This window comes from Lepidochelys olivacea, assembly GCF_965140295.1.
Source record: "Lepidochelys olivacea isolate rLepOli2 genome assembly, chromosome: 10".
NCBI classification, from domain to species: domain Eukaryota; kingdom Metazoa; phylum Chordata; order Testudines; family Cheloniidae; genus Lepidochelys; species Lepidochelys olivacea.
Window position 1 is genome coordinate 83,546,821 of NC_140420.1, and position 14,736 is coordinate 83,561,556.

Here is a 14,736-nt window from a genome sequence, read left to right on the forward strand (position 1 = left end):
GGGCCGAGGGTCCAGCGAGCCCCGGGACCACGGCCAAGTGCCCCAGAGGCAGTGAGACCCGGGGGTCACCCCGTGGTCCCTCCCCCGTCGCCCATTCCCAGCTGCTGGCAAACAGAGGCTGGGGACCCCCTCCCTGCCCATCCTGGCTACCCGCCCCTGACGGACCTGTCCTCCCTGAACGGATCTCGTTCTTTTTTGAACCCTGTCATAGTCTTGGCCGTCACAACATCCACTGGCAAGGAGTTCCACAGGTTGACTGTGCGCTGTGTGAAGAAATACTTCCTTGGGTTTGTTTTAAACCTGCTGCCCCTTAATTTCATGTGGTGACCCCCCCCCCTTAGTTCTTGTGCTATGAGGAGGAGTAAATAATACGTCCTTATTTACTTTCTCCACCCCGGTCCGGATTTTATAGACCTCAATCATATCCCCCCTTTGTCGTCTCTTTTCCAAGGTGAAAAGTCCGTGTTTTATTAAACTCTCCTCCTAGGGAAGCTGTTCTGCACCCCTAATTATTTTTGTTGCCTTTTTCTGAACCTTTTCCAATTCCAATATATCTTTTTTGAGATGGGCCGACCACATCTGCACGCAGTATTCAAGCTGTGGGCGTACCATGGATTTATATAGAAGCAATATGATATTTTCTGTCTTATTATCGATCCCTTTCTTAATGATTCCCAACATTCTGTTTGCTTTTTTGCCTGCCGCTGCACATGGAGTGGATGTTTTCAGAGAATGATCCACACTGACTCTAAGATCTCTTTCTTGAGTGGTAACAGCTAATTTAGACCCCATCTCAGGGGTCTAAAAGCTTGAGCAAATTATGAAAAAAATCTTAAAGCCATTAAAAGAGTAGATAAGTTAACATATTAAAATACATACTGGAGAAATTCATCCCTATTGGTTTCAGAGTAGCAGCTGTGTTAGTCTGTATCCGCGAAAAGAAAAGGAGGACTTGTGGCACCTTAGAGACTAACCAATTTATTTGAGCATGAGCTTTCGTGAGCTACAGCCAAGTGAGCTGTAGCTCATGAAAGCTTATGCTCAAATAAATTGGTTAGTCTCTAAGGTGCCACAAGTCCTCCTTTTCTTTTATCCCTATTGGAAACAGCTGCAACGTCTATCAACTTGTCTAGGAGTTGCACCCACTTACACCAGATTTCTCTCTCTTTTTCTAAAAAAGAAACATTTAAATGCAATCCACAGTGTTTTGAAAATGCTTTCCTTTATTAAACATATTTATACACTATTCAAGCAGAGGAAAATGCAAACAATAAACAACATGAATGATGAAAATAAATTAAGACTGCTACAGTTCTTTTAGACTTACCATCCTGTGCTGTGATGCAGTCAATTCTAAAACAACTCATCAGGGCTGAGCAGTGTCTGAGTGAGTACTAGGATGGGAGAGACGCAAGAAACCCACAGGTGCTGTGGTGAGTGGAGTTGGTGCTTTAGTAAAGGGAACCTTCTGAGAGCACGAATTCAGTACTGACTCAGTGGGAAGAATGCCACCTACTGTGCTTCTGTGGGTACTGTCATTTGCAGGAAGGTCTTGACTAGTGCTTGAAGATCTCCTTTGCAGTGTTGCAGCTGGGTTGGTCCCAGGATATTAGAAAGACAGGATGGGTGAGGTAATATCTTTTATTGCACCAACTTCTGTTGGTGAAGGAGAGAAGCTTTTGAGCTGCTCGCACAGATGTCAGGTTTCAGAGTAGCAGCCCTGTTAGTCTGTATCTGCAAAAAGAAAAGGAGGACTTGTGGCACCTTAGAAACTAACAAATTTATTTGAGCATGAGCTTTCATGAGCTACAGCTCACTTCATCGGATGCATGCCGAAAGCTTGTCTCTTTCACCAACAGAAGTTGGTCCAATAAAAGCTACTCCCTCACCCACCTTGTCTCTCTAAAGATCTCATGGCACTTTGAATTCAGCCAAGACATGAGGGTTAACCCCCTTGTCTTGCAAACTGAGCATTTACATCTTTCTTCTGAAATTCTATGAGTTTAAATTGGATTTCATATTCTTCACTTCCTGCCTTAGACTGTTTGCAGCATTGATGCATGTAGTTAAACAATTGTTACATTTCAGTCTAGAATTGGTTGTATTTTATGTAATATGTTGCATTTGATTATTTTTAAAGCACACTGAGATCCTTCAGGATGCAAGGGGATCTTTAAATCTAAAATATGATTTAATAATCTAAAGTATTATTGACAGGTAATGAATTTTTAATGCAATTTTTGTCTTGACAGTGACATCTTTTACTTTCTAAAGGTGAGTGGCTCATATATGTCTTCTTAGAAGCACTGAAGTGCTGTTTGTAAGCTCTGACTGGTTGAGCTCTAATTTCAAGTGTGCTGTGAGACATGCTTTTGATACTAAATTGGACAAATTTTTAAACTAGATATAAATTTGAAGTAAACCACCCAGCATGAGGATCATCCTTTGAAACTAGCAAGAAATTAACCATTTTTTCCCCTCAAGTCCTCCTAGAAGTAGTGTCCGGAGTAGGATGACCAGACAGCACTTGTGAAAAATCAGGACAGGGGGTGGGGAGGTAATAGGCTTCTGTATAAGAAAAAGCCTCAAATATTGGGACTGTCCCTATAAAATCAGGACATCTGGTCACCCTACCAGAGGCATCTGGAAATCAGCTTATACAGGAGTGTGTAATTGCAGTTGGTAGTTTATACTGCTTGATTTGTCATTTGAGAGTCTTTAGCAGAATACTTTTGGCTGAGGCACTGTGATCACCATATACACCAGACCCTCGCTAGAACATGCATCTATATAGTGCGAATTCGCATATAACGCAGTTGCGGCCATGGATCCCAAATTTAATCACTTTAATTGCAATTCATTTTAACGCGGTCCCCGCATTAACACGGTACCGCGCATGGATCCCAAATCCTGTGTTCTAGCGAGGGTCCGGTGTATGTACTTTTCATGTGCAGAGTAAAAAGAGGCCAAAGCTAGCCCAGAAAGAACAATTTATGCCATTCTTTAAAAACAAATCCAACTTTTATAAACATAGCATATAATTTAAGGTTCAACTCAATAAAAATTAGCCATCCCTACTGACTACCTCTGCGGTGGTAACTGCAGAATGCCAAAGGCTTTCCATTGCAGACAGCAACATGAAGTGCCAAGGGACAATGCTGCTTGAAGCTACTGTGTTGGAGGGAAGAAAGGAAGTACACCTTTCCTTGCTTTCTGGTGTGGCAAGGCACCTCCTTTGTCTCGCCAGAGTTAGCACTTCCCTCTCTGGCAATGGTGGGCCTGGGGTAAATTAGCCCCACTCTGGGCAGTGTGCCTTCCCTCTTCTGTGCTCTTTTGGCTGTGTTTTCAGGGTAGGCCCCAGGGTCAGCCTAAGGGGTGATCCTTACCCAAAGGAAAAAGGAAAGAGCGTCTTGTAAACCCAGAACCAAAAAGGGGATTCCTTTCCCTGCTTTCTCACTGAGGCAGGGTGTCATCCTGGTGCTTGCCTTGGGGTGTCAGTGCTTCCCCTCGCAGGCCCTTGAGTTTGGCCATTCCCCTATGGGAAAGAACACAGCCTCTCAACCTGGAAGAGCTGGTTTCCCTGATGCCACTAGCCTGGCATTAGCTTGTCTCTCTCTTCCCCTTGCTCTCCCTCAGAGGGGTTTTTAAAGGCCTCAGGCAGCCCTTAATTGGATTCAGGTGTCCCTAAGTGACCTGAGGTAACCCCTTCTCAGCTTGTCAGAAACAGGGCCCTTAACATTCTGCGGCTAAGATATTGGCCTTCCAGGACCCTCTTGCAGCCATCCGGCCTGACTTTGTCCCACTGGCAACTGTAGTTTAGGCATTGTCAAGGCTGATTCCCTACTCTGGCAGTTTGAATGCAGAAAGTGGTGGCCCACAAGGATTCTAAAAATTAATACTGGCCACTCCAGGCTTGTATTAAACTCCCAAGATTACAGCTTTTCTCTGACCTTGGATGGGTAGATGCTGCCACCACCCAAGTGCAAAACCCCCCTTTTTGGAACCCAGGAAGGTGCACTTGGGAATTCCTTCCTATGATGGGGTAACCTTAAACCCTTTTCCCCCCACTCCGGGGAAGGGCTGAGAAAGAAAGCAAAGGAACTCAGCTGTTGCCACCAGCTAATTAAACAACATGTACACAAACCTCTTAGGACACAAAATCCAATCCTGTTCTTAAAAAAGGTAAATTTTATTAAAAACAAAAAGAAAGAAAATACATTTGAAAATTCAGGCTATTGCTAGATTTAAAAACCCACTTACAAGAATTAAGCATCAAGAATAACCCTCTTGAGGTCCAGCTTAAAGGTTACAAGCAAAACAAAAGCATTTTCGGTTAGCACAGAGGAGTCCACAAACCATAAAGAAACAAACAGAGATAAACCTAATTGCGTCTTCCTGGACATTTCCTGATCTCCTTACGTATCTGGGAGTTTCAAGTGAGTAGTTTCTAGGTATGAGTCAGATGATTTTTCATACCTGGCCCCAAGCTTCTTACAGCATAGTTCCAGCCCTGTCTCTGCTTCTCCCTGAGAACAACAGACAGACAAACAGACAAAGGGGAAGTTTTTTCCCAATTTTAAAAACTTCTAGCTCGTTTGGTCAGGTGTCCATTGCCTTCCTTTTACCTATGCAGGGACATTTTTTTAACCCTTTACAGGTAAAGCAAGTAAAAAACAACTACTAAGAGGGATTTTATAGCTAACTGGCTGGTTGTCCATAAAAGGGAGCTACCCCACCACCACCACCACACACTCACACACACACCCCCTTTCATTTATCACAGGCATACACTCGATGACGAGAAAGGGGCTAGAGGAAGACACTGATTAGAAACACTGTGATAGGTATAGAATAGAAGAGTTTACACTGTAAAGCATTCATTTAAACAGATTTGTATGGGTCTAGAATGGGGTCAAGATAACATCTTGGTCAAAGACAGAGAAACAATCTGCAGGGTTTGAACGATTTACTGTTTGTTTTATTCACCATCCACATGCATGCTATCCTCATGTAAGGTTCTGTCCTATAAAAATACGTGTGGGTAGGAGTTCCTTTACTAGCATTCAGTTATTGTTTGTATTAGGTAATGCCTGGAGATCCCAACTGAGACTGGGATCCCCACTGTGCTGGACCCTGTACAAACAGAGTTGGTGACAGTCCATACCCCAAAGAGTTTACATGCTTAACAGACAAGACAAAGTGTGGGGAGGAGGGGAAACAACATTCAAACAAAGTGAACAATGTGATGATTTGCAAACACCAAGTTAGTTCCACTATTTTTGTTACTGCTTGTGTTGTTTAGGTTTTTCTTTTAAAACTATTGTGTGGGGTTGTGTTAGGAGAGGATTAGCTACAAGAAAAGACAAAGGAAAGGAGCAAGGATGTTGAGAGAAGGGAGGAGAGGAGGATGGAGGGCAGTAGAATTTCTGAGAGAATGTGAGATATGGGCATGCAAGGGAAAGGTTTGCTCCAGCAGCCAACTGATGGAAGGAATGGTCAGAATAAAAACTGTAGAAAGTTAACAAGATGACAATCGGTGTTGGAAGGTCTCTTCTCCTGCCAGTTGAGTCTCTGCCTTCAAGCTGGCTTCACCCTTGTCATTTTTTTTTATTTCACCGAGTTCCCATGGCTGGGACACTGGTGAGGCCATATGGGTCCTGGTGCCCCAATGGGACATGTTCTGGTTCCAGGGGGATTGGGAGGGAAGCGTAGCCTCATATGGTCTTCTGCATCCCCCATGGTGCTGCTACTGTTCTTGTCTGGTCCATGCCAGATTTAGGCTTGGCTGTGTTCTTGCAGTCCTGAGGGGAATATCAGGCTATGTGCATGCAGTCCTTAGCTTCAGCCAAACTGGCTCACATCCTATCTCCTCCTCCCACTGCACACGCTGCTGCAATTTTTACACAAGTTTAAGCACAGATCTTACCTATCTGCTGGGTCATATATAGAACAGTCAAACATCAAGGGAGATAAACTATTATGTATTTCTCACTTACATATCTGTCTTTGTAGGAGACAGGAGAGAGAAGGGGATTAAAAACAAACATTAACCAAACTGGGCCTCATTGGATTTGCTGCCAAGGGATCACTATTTTGATTGTAGAAAATCCTCTTCTTGAAGAAATCAGATTTTATGAGGAGAGAGGAAAGGGAACTTAAATTCTTACATAGGTTAGGGAAGAGTATCTCAATTTACCATGTTTTGGCATCTTTCCAGTTCCTAGTGTGCTTTTCCTTTTCTTTTATCTGACATAGAATCAGAAGTTGTTATATTCCTGTAGAGAATGCATGCTCTACATGTGTGGTTAAAACACAGAAGTAGTACAGAGACAATTCTTTCTGTTTCTGGCTAGCCAAAAATGATATGCTACCTTGAGCAAGTAATTTCATTTCTCTATCCTTCAGTTTCCGCATCTGAAAAATGGGAATAATATCTACCTTGCAGTGCTGTTGAGAGACTAATATTTGTGAAGTACGTGGAGATCTTTGAGTGTTATAGAAGTGTAAAGTGTTGCTTTTAGAAATTGGTCTGCAATTGTCAGTCAGAAATTCCTGTCTTCATTCCCTTCCTCTCATCAGACACAGATCCATCAAAGTCATGACAGACAACATGGCTTGCATGTTTTATATCAAGCGGCAAGAAAAGGCAAGATCACCTTCCTTCTGGGCAAAGGCAATAAAATGAGTGGAATTGGTCCATGAAGTATCACATAAGAATCTTAGCAACACAGCTGCCCAGCATACAGAATGTCACAGCTGACATGCTCAGCAGGTGCTTCTTCCAAGACTACAAATGTGAGTTAGATCCCAGGTTCTGGTTGGACTCTTTTGGGCTTGGGAGTTTCCACAAGTAGACCTTTTTGCCACAACTACAAACAAAAAATGCCACCTATTTTGTCCAGTGGGGTGGGTTAGATCACAATTCGCTGGAGGAGGCCTTCCCTCCTGCCATGGATGAAGGGGCTGTTTATACCTTCCCTCCAGTGCCTCTCATCCTCAAGGCAATAAGATCAAACAGGACAAGGCCTGACTCATTCTGATAGCCCTGATATGGTAAAAGCAAGCATGGTTCCCTTACCTGTTTCATCTTGCTCTCTATCCGATAAATCTCCCAGCTGCTAATTTCCTCTCCCAGGACTCTGGTCCTCTGATGCATCCCAACTTGGGCATTCTTTGCCTGAAGGCGTCTTTCCTTTACAGGTTCACAGGGCTAGAGTCATCCTGCTCTGTGAGATATAACACATACTATTAAATAGTAGAAAAGTTTCCACCAGAACGTCTTACCTTCAAAAGGAGACATGATTTGGCCACTGATGTGAACTCCACAATGCTGCTCCTGAATCTGCCCCACTTCGCTCATCCTCAAGCACCTGCTACATCTTAAGAAATCAGCATGTCTCATAATTCCCTCCAGGTTCACCTGGTGGCCCTAACAGCCTTTCATACTACTATTGAGGGGTTCTCTCTGTTTGCTAACCTCACAACTGCAGGATTTATAAAAGGCCTGGGGAATGTCTTCCTATAGATAAAGGTTCCTATCCCTGCCTAGGACCTGAACTTGTTTCTCAAAAGCCTCCAAAAACCCTGTTGAACTGACGTTCACCTGCTCCTTATTGGATTTGTCTAGTAAAACAGCCTTCCTAGTGACTGTTACCTCAGACTGCAGAGTCAGAGAGATTGGGGCCTTAATGGCGGACCTCCTCCCGCACGTCACAATATTCTACAAGAATCAGGTTTCTACCTAAACTAACTTCTGAATTTCATCTGAATCAGATCATATACCTACCAGTTTTCTTTCCCAAACCACATACTTCCAACCTTCCAAAATCATATACTTCCAATTCTAGATGTCACGAGGGCGTTTATCCTTCTGTCTGGATAGAACTAAACCATTTCGTAAATCCACTAGACTCTTTGTTTTGGTTGCAGACAGGTCTGCCATTTCTACCCAGAGACTCTCTAAATGGATTTCCAAGTGTATTGTAGTATGCTACTATAGTATCGACATTCCACCTCTACCGGCGCACTTGACAGATCACAATCTACCTCTATGGCTCTCCTTAAAAATTTTTCTATTTCAGAGATCTGCAGAGCCTCCACATGGTTTTCGGTGCATGCCTTCTCTCTAGACACAATATCCTGGTTGATGCCTCCAGATCTGACACTACATTTGGCAATGCAGTTCTCGCCTCTGTGATGGACTCCATTCTGAAGGCCCCTTCCCCTCCTTCTGGGAATACTCCTTGGGAGTCACCAAGAATGGAGCACCCATAGGGACCCTACTCAAAGATGAAAGAGAAGTTACTCACCCTGTGCAGTAACTGTAGTTCTTCAAGATGTATCCCCCTATGAGTGCTCAACTACCCACCCTCCTTCCCCTCTGCTTCGTAGTTTCTTCTGAGACTCAGTGGTGGAGAAGGAACTGAGGGGGTGGTTTGCCTGTGCAGTCTGACATAGCCTCGGTGCAGGGCATGAGGATACCAACAGCACTTGCGTGGGCCAAACGGACACTGCTAATGAAAATCTCCAATCAAGAGTGGAGCACCTATAGGGGAACACATCTCGCAGAACTTCAGTTACTGCACAAGGTAAAAAACCTCTGTTTATTCACTGTCACCCCACATCCTTTTTCAGGAATCACAAGTTATATATCTAAGAACAAAGAATGTAAGTCACATTTACAGGACACAGTCCTACAACCTATGAGTGTGACTAACATTGTTTGTTCCTAGTAGTATAACCTTTCATTTTCCTACATGAATGTATCTTTTTATCTGTATCTGTCTTGTAAAGTGTGCGCTCCTCGACTGTGAAACTACATCTTGTATAGCACTGAATACATTATTAGCATTTAAATATTTTCTGTAGTTATACAAAGTGGTTGAATCTCTTTGAATATAGATGTGTGAGCTTTTGGAAAACATCATGTTTGAATTAATTTTCCTTGCTATGCTTTTTAAAAGGATACTGGCTTTTTGACTTCCTGGAAAGACGATGAACGTGCTCTTTCACTAGCTCTTTCTCTGTGGCTTCGCTTGAAGTGAGAGATGGGAAATTTCTTCTTCCTCTGAAGACAAAATATCAGTCTGGCTTTTAACAACTGGAAGATGCTCTGAAGATCTATTTTAATCAGTTGGAGAAAAAAAGACTTCAAAATATATGGTTTCCTCTTCCGTTGCCCATTTACCTGGCATAGGAGCAGAAGTAATAGAAGCACAGACACAACTAAATGTTAAAACCATCAAGTTCAAACACATTTTCATAAGCTCCACGGTAGGAGTCATCTTTATGAGACCACCATGAAATATGGGGTGGGGGAGAAGAGGGCATTGTTAATTATAAAAATACTATGCACTTCTATAGCACATTTCACCCAGGACCTCATATTGCTTTAAAACATCCAAGTATTATTCCCATTTTACAGAAGGGCAAGCTACAGTACAGATAAACAAAATAATCTGCCAAACATCACCTGCTGCATCAGTGGCAGAATTATGAGTCTCGGACTTCAATTCCCTCCTATCTCCTAGGCCACACACTCTCATTTAATATAAATGCTTTCCATATCTAAAGGTTCCTGCTTAGAAGATAATATAGGTCAGAATTGCTCACCTAAAGCCCTATGATAGTTATACAAAAGATATGCATTGGACCGTGTACAATATATAACATCAGAATCAAATCAAGACTAATCAAAATGAACCAGCTATAACAATTTTATCAGATAAAGTACATGTATTTGTTTTTTTTTCTTGTTTGATCTCCATTACTGACTTTAAAAAAAGAACAAGTTTATTTTTCCTCCAATTTTAGAGCCTAAAAGTTACATAAAATTCATATTCTGAAGAAAACTGTTTCTGCAGGGAGTGTAGGCAAGAAGGGCATTTGCTGATAAATGCCAGATGAAAGAATTAACATAGGCTAAAAATCCCAATACAGTAGCTAAAACAAATATTTAATACAAATCTTGTGATTCTTAGTATTAGCAGTTTTGTCAGAAGCAGCACAAATTGGTAGATCCGTTCTCTATAAAAATACCTACTCGGGATTCAGCACTATTCAGTACCTGAATTGACACAAGGATCAATCAGAACAAAACAAATTGTTTCATGTTACCATCCAGGGTTACCAAGCTAAAATTTTATGTGCCTCAACAGTGGACCAAGTGAATAAATCTTCACCTTCATCCATCTGTCCTTGCCTGCTCCCCACACAAGAAGAGAGAAAAAGATTGCAGCCTGTGCTGAAAAATATCAACAGCATAATGAGATATTTAATTTATAGTACACAAAATGGTACAGGTATGCTACTTCCTATCAGATACACACTGGTTCATTTAAAGTTTTTGTTTTTTTTAAATATTCAGTATCAGGAACAATGGTGTAAATCTAGAGTGACACATGGTTAGACTAAGCAATCCTTGAGTGCATCCCTTTAGTTTCTCCTAGAAAGGCTGTACTATTGAAACCTAACCTCAGGTGAATGACTTCAGAAGAAATACTTTTCCTTACATATTTACGTAGATTGTAAGCCCTCATCTTTCTTCTAGCCTGGAAAACACCATTAACACTTACAATCCTATACACACTTGTATCGTCAGGGATAGATTAATGGTAAAGGGATGCTAATCCATTAAAATCACTTCCCCACCCCTCCTAAAAAAAAGGGGGGAAAACAACTTTGAGGCACCTCTCCCTCCCCCAGACAAATAGTTGTCTTTCTCCCAAAAGAGGAAGTTTAGTCTACCTCACAAGGCAGCTGGCCAACATCAATCAGCTGTGCATGGCTGTCTAGTACCCTACCTCTGTGGCTCTCGACCTTTCCAGACTACTGTACCCCTTTCAGGAGGCTGATTTGTCCTGCGTACCCCCAAGTTTCACCTCACTTAAAAACTATTTGCTTCCAAAATCAGACATAAAAATACAAAAGCATCACAGCACTCTCTAACTGAAAAAGTGCAGACTTTCTCATTTTTACCATAGAATTATAAAATAGATCAATTGGAATATAAATACAGTACTTACATTTCAGTGTATAGTATATCGAGCAGTAGAAACAAATCATTGTATGAAATTTTAGTCTGTACTGACTTCACTAGTGGCTTTTATGTAACCTGCTGTAAAATGAGGCAAAGATCTAGATGAGTTGATGTATCCCTTGGAAGACCTCGGTGTACCCGCAGGGATATGTGGTACCCCTGGTTGAGAACCACTGCCCTACCTCATTGCTCCATCTGGGTCCTTTTTGACCAGGGCCTAGATCCAAAGCTCTTGCATTAATCTACCTCTGTGTCAGTCTTTAAGTAGTTTAAAAAAATCTTGAAGGGGTTATTTGCTTTTATATAACCGGAACGATTATTGACTAGTTGGATGGCATGCTTTCCCCTGCCACGTATATATACATAATTTCCACACTAGAAAAATGCTGCAGCTTTTGAAGTCTCACTATCAATGGAATAAAAAAAAAAGCATTGAGATTGGTTTCTCTCTGCACCTGCTGCGAATGTAGAAACGCAACTTGTCAGTCTGAATTTGTACAGGAAGACAAGTAGTCAGACTTGGTCACTTTTTGTTTTTTAATTGGTAGCAGGTTTAATATCTACATACATGCTATGGGTAGTGTTATCCTGTTAAGCATCTTTTATCTAAATCTAGAATTTTATATTTCAATAATTTTGAAGTTTATTAGTTTAACAAAGGCTTCTATAATAGGGTTTACCAGTTGAGCCACACAGCTGCCATCAAGGAGTACTTGGCGGTGCTGTGGGATGGAAGGAGCGTGCAAAGTCACCTATTCCATTCCCCCAATTCCATTCTGTGCTAGTCGTCCCCAATCATAGGGGAAGGATAGTACCTTAGTCACAGATCACCAGGGCAGATGGAGGTTATAGCCACACCCCATAACTTGACCACAGGGACTCACTATGGCTCTGCAACCCAAGAATCCTGTGAAGGGAAGACTCTCTATTGATTGGATCCACTGGATTTAGGAGTGCTTTGCACCAATGGAGTGGTGCAAAATAGATTGTGTGCTGCCCCAAATTGGGGCCACTTTAGCTCTTAAAAACTTAAAGGAATTAGAAAAATTATGCTAAAATGACAATGGCTCATTAATTCTGGCTCATAGCTGCTGACTTTAGTGACAACAATAAGTTTATACTACTCCCATTTGCCCTCCAGAACCCACAAGGTGATGGGAAAGTGAAATGAATTCTTATCTGTCGGTTTCAATGTCAGAAATAAAGAAAACATATTCTTGTCAATTCTGATCAAGTAGCATCAGATGATGACTTAGGAATTTGAAGTTAAAATGCCAAATGACCTGTAATACTTAGAATCAATTGTAATATGATAACAGAATGGAGCTAGATGTTTAGACAAAGAATAATAAAGGAATGTGATGAGCAATTCGAACACTCCAAGGAAGCTAGGGCCAGAAGAGAAAGCAAAGGAAAATGGATGCACACATGACTGTTTACTTTCTTGTACAATGTTTGTCAAATATCCAAAACAAGCTCTGTGAATGAAAGCGTGATTCAATAAAGCACTTAAACACATAATTAACTTTTATCAAGTGTTTAAATGCTTGAATCGGGGTCTTAGGGAAGTTGACACAGTGTCCTTAGTTTACACTTGGTTGACAAAGAACTGCCAACAGAAGGATGCCTTTGATCAATATTTGATCAGGCCTCAAAAAATTCAGACTTTTAAAAGTTTCTGAGTAATAATGAAAGATATTTTACTATGTAAATGGAAGGTGAAATAATTGAATGTGAACAAACAAAACAATAAAATCGAGACAGTTACCCTTCTACATAAACAGTTAAATTTAAAAAAAAAAAGCTTCCACATATATTGCATGTTGCAAAATCCTAAGACACTGTAATAATCTTTCACCCGAGCATAGTTCTGCTGTCAGAAGTATCACAGAATCATAGACTATCAGTGTTGGAAGGGACCTCAGGAGGTCATCTAGTCCAACCCCCTGCTCAAAGCAGGACCAATCCCCAATTAAATCATCCCAGCCAGGGCTTTGTCAAGCCTGACCTTAAAAACTTCTAAGGAAGGAGATTCTACCACCTCCCTAGGTAACACATTCCAGTGTTTCACCACCCTCTTAGTGAAAAAGTTTTTCCTAATATCCAACCTAAACCTCCCCCACTGCAACTTGAGACCATTACTCCTTGTCCTGTCCTCTTCTACCACTGAGAATAGCCTAGAACCATCCTCTCTGGAACCACCTCTCAGGTAGTTGAAAGCAGCTATCAAATTCCCCCTCATTCTTCTCTTCTGCAGACTAAACAATCCCAGTTCCCTCAGCCTCTCCTCATAAGTCATGTGTTCCAGACCCCTAATCATTTTTATTGCCCTTTGCTGGACTCTCTCCAATTTATCCACATCCTTCTTGTCGTCTGGGGCCCAAAACTGGACACAGTACTCCAAATGAGGCCTCACCAATGTCGAATAGAGGGGAACGATCACGTCCCTCGATCTGCTCGCTATGCCCCTACTTATACATCCCAAAATGCCAATGGCCTTCTTGGCAACAAGGGCACACTGCTGACTCATATCCAGCTTCTCGTCCACTGTCACCCCTAGGTCCTTTTCCGCAGAACTGCTGCCTAGCCATTCGGTCCCTAGTCTGTAGCTGTGCATTGGGTTCTTCCGTCCTAAGTGCAGGACCCTGCACTTATCCTTATTGAACGTCATCAGATTTCTTTTGGCCCAATCCTCCAATTTGTCTAGGTCCCTCTGTATCCTATCCCTGCCCTCCAGCGTATCTACCACTCCCCCTAGTTTAGTATCATCCGCAAATTTGCTGAGAGTGCAATCCACACCATCCTCCAGATCATTTATGAAGATATTGAACAAAACCGACCCCAGGACCGACCCCTGGGGCACTCCACTTGACACCGGCTGCCAACTAGACATGGAGCCATTGATCACTACCCGTTGAGCCCGACAATCTAGACAACTTTCTACCCACCTTATAGTGCATTCATCCAGCCCATACTTCTTTAACTTGCTGACAAGAATACTGTGGAAGACCGTGTCAAAAGCTTTGCTAAAGTCAAGTAAAAATGATCAAAGCTAGACTGGAACATGTGCAGAACACGTAAAAGTACTATACAAACAGCAGGCTGTAGTGAAAGACGGCAAATAAAATCACCAAGAATTTACTGTAGAAAGAGGATGTTATGCTATGCTTCTGATAAATTCTCTAAAAACAAGAAAATCAAAGTGATACAGTTACAAGATTAATTGCATACTAGTGAGGTAACTCAAAAAGGGCCAAAGCCTGAATACCTTGTACACCCAAAACCCACCCAGTTATCAGCAATAATTATGGGTTGTAATTAGCTGTGTATGATATTCTAAGATCAGAGTAGTATTTAATTCTTGTCATTCCACCCCATCATAGAATCCAATAAAATGAAAAACAGGGGAAAAAATCTGATTACATCTAAGAACACAAGATGGAAAGATAATGTAGATCAGAAGTGTTTGACATTTTTATAAGCTTAATTTTTTTTAAAAAAGACATTCTCTCAGCAAAGCAGGATTATAATTATAAAAATCAGATTAGCAGCATGTTAACATTCAAGTATTTAATATTTTTATGGAGCAGTCTATACAGATTATTTTTGTTGTGCATCTAGGTAGCACCAAATCACCAATTATCCCTACATTTCCTAGAAACCAGATTGCAATATCTCACATTCTAATTTTCCTCAGT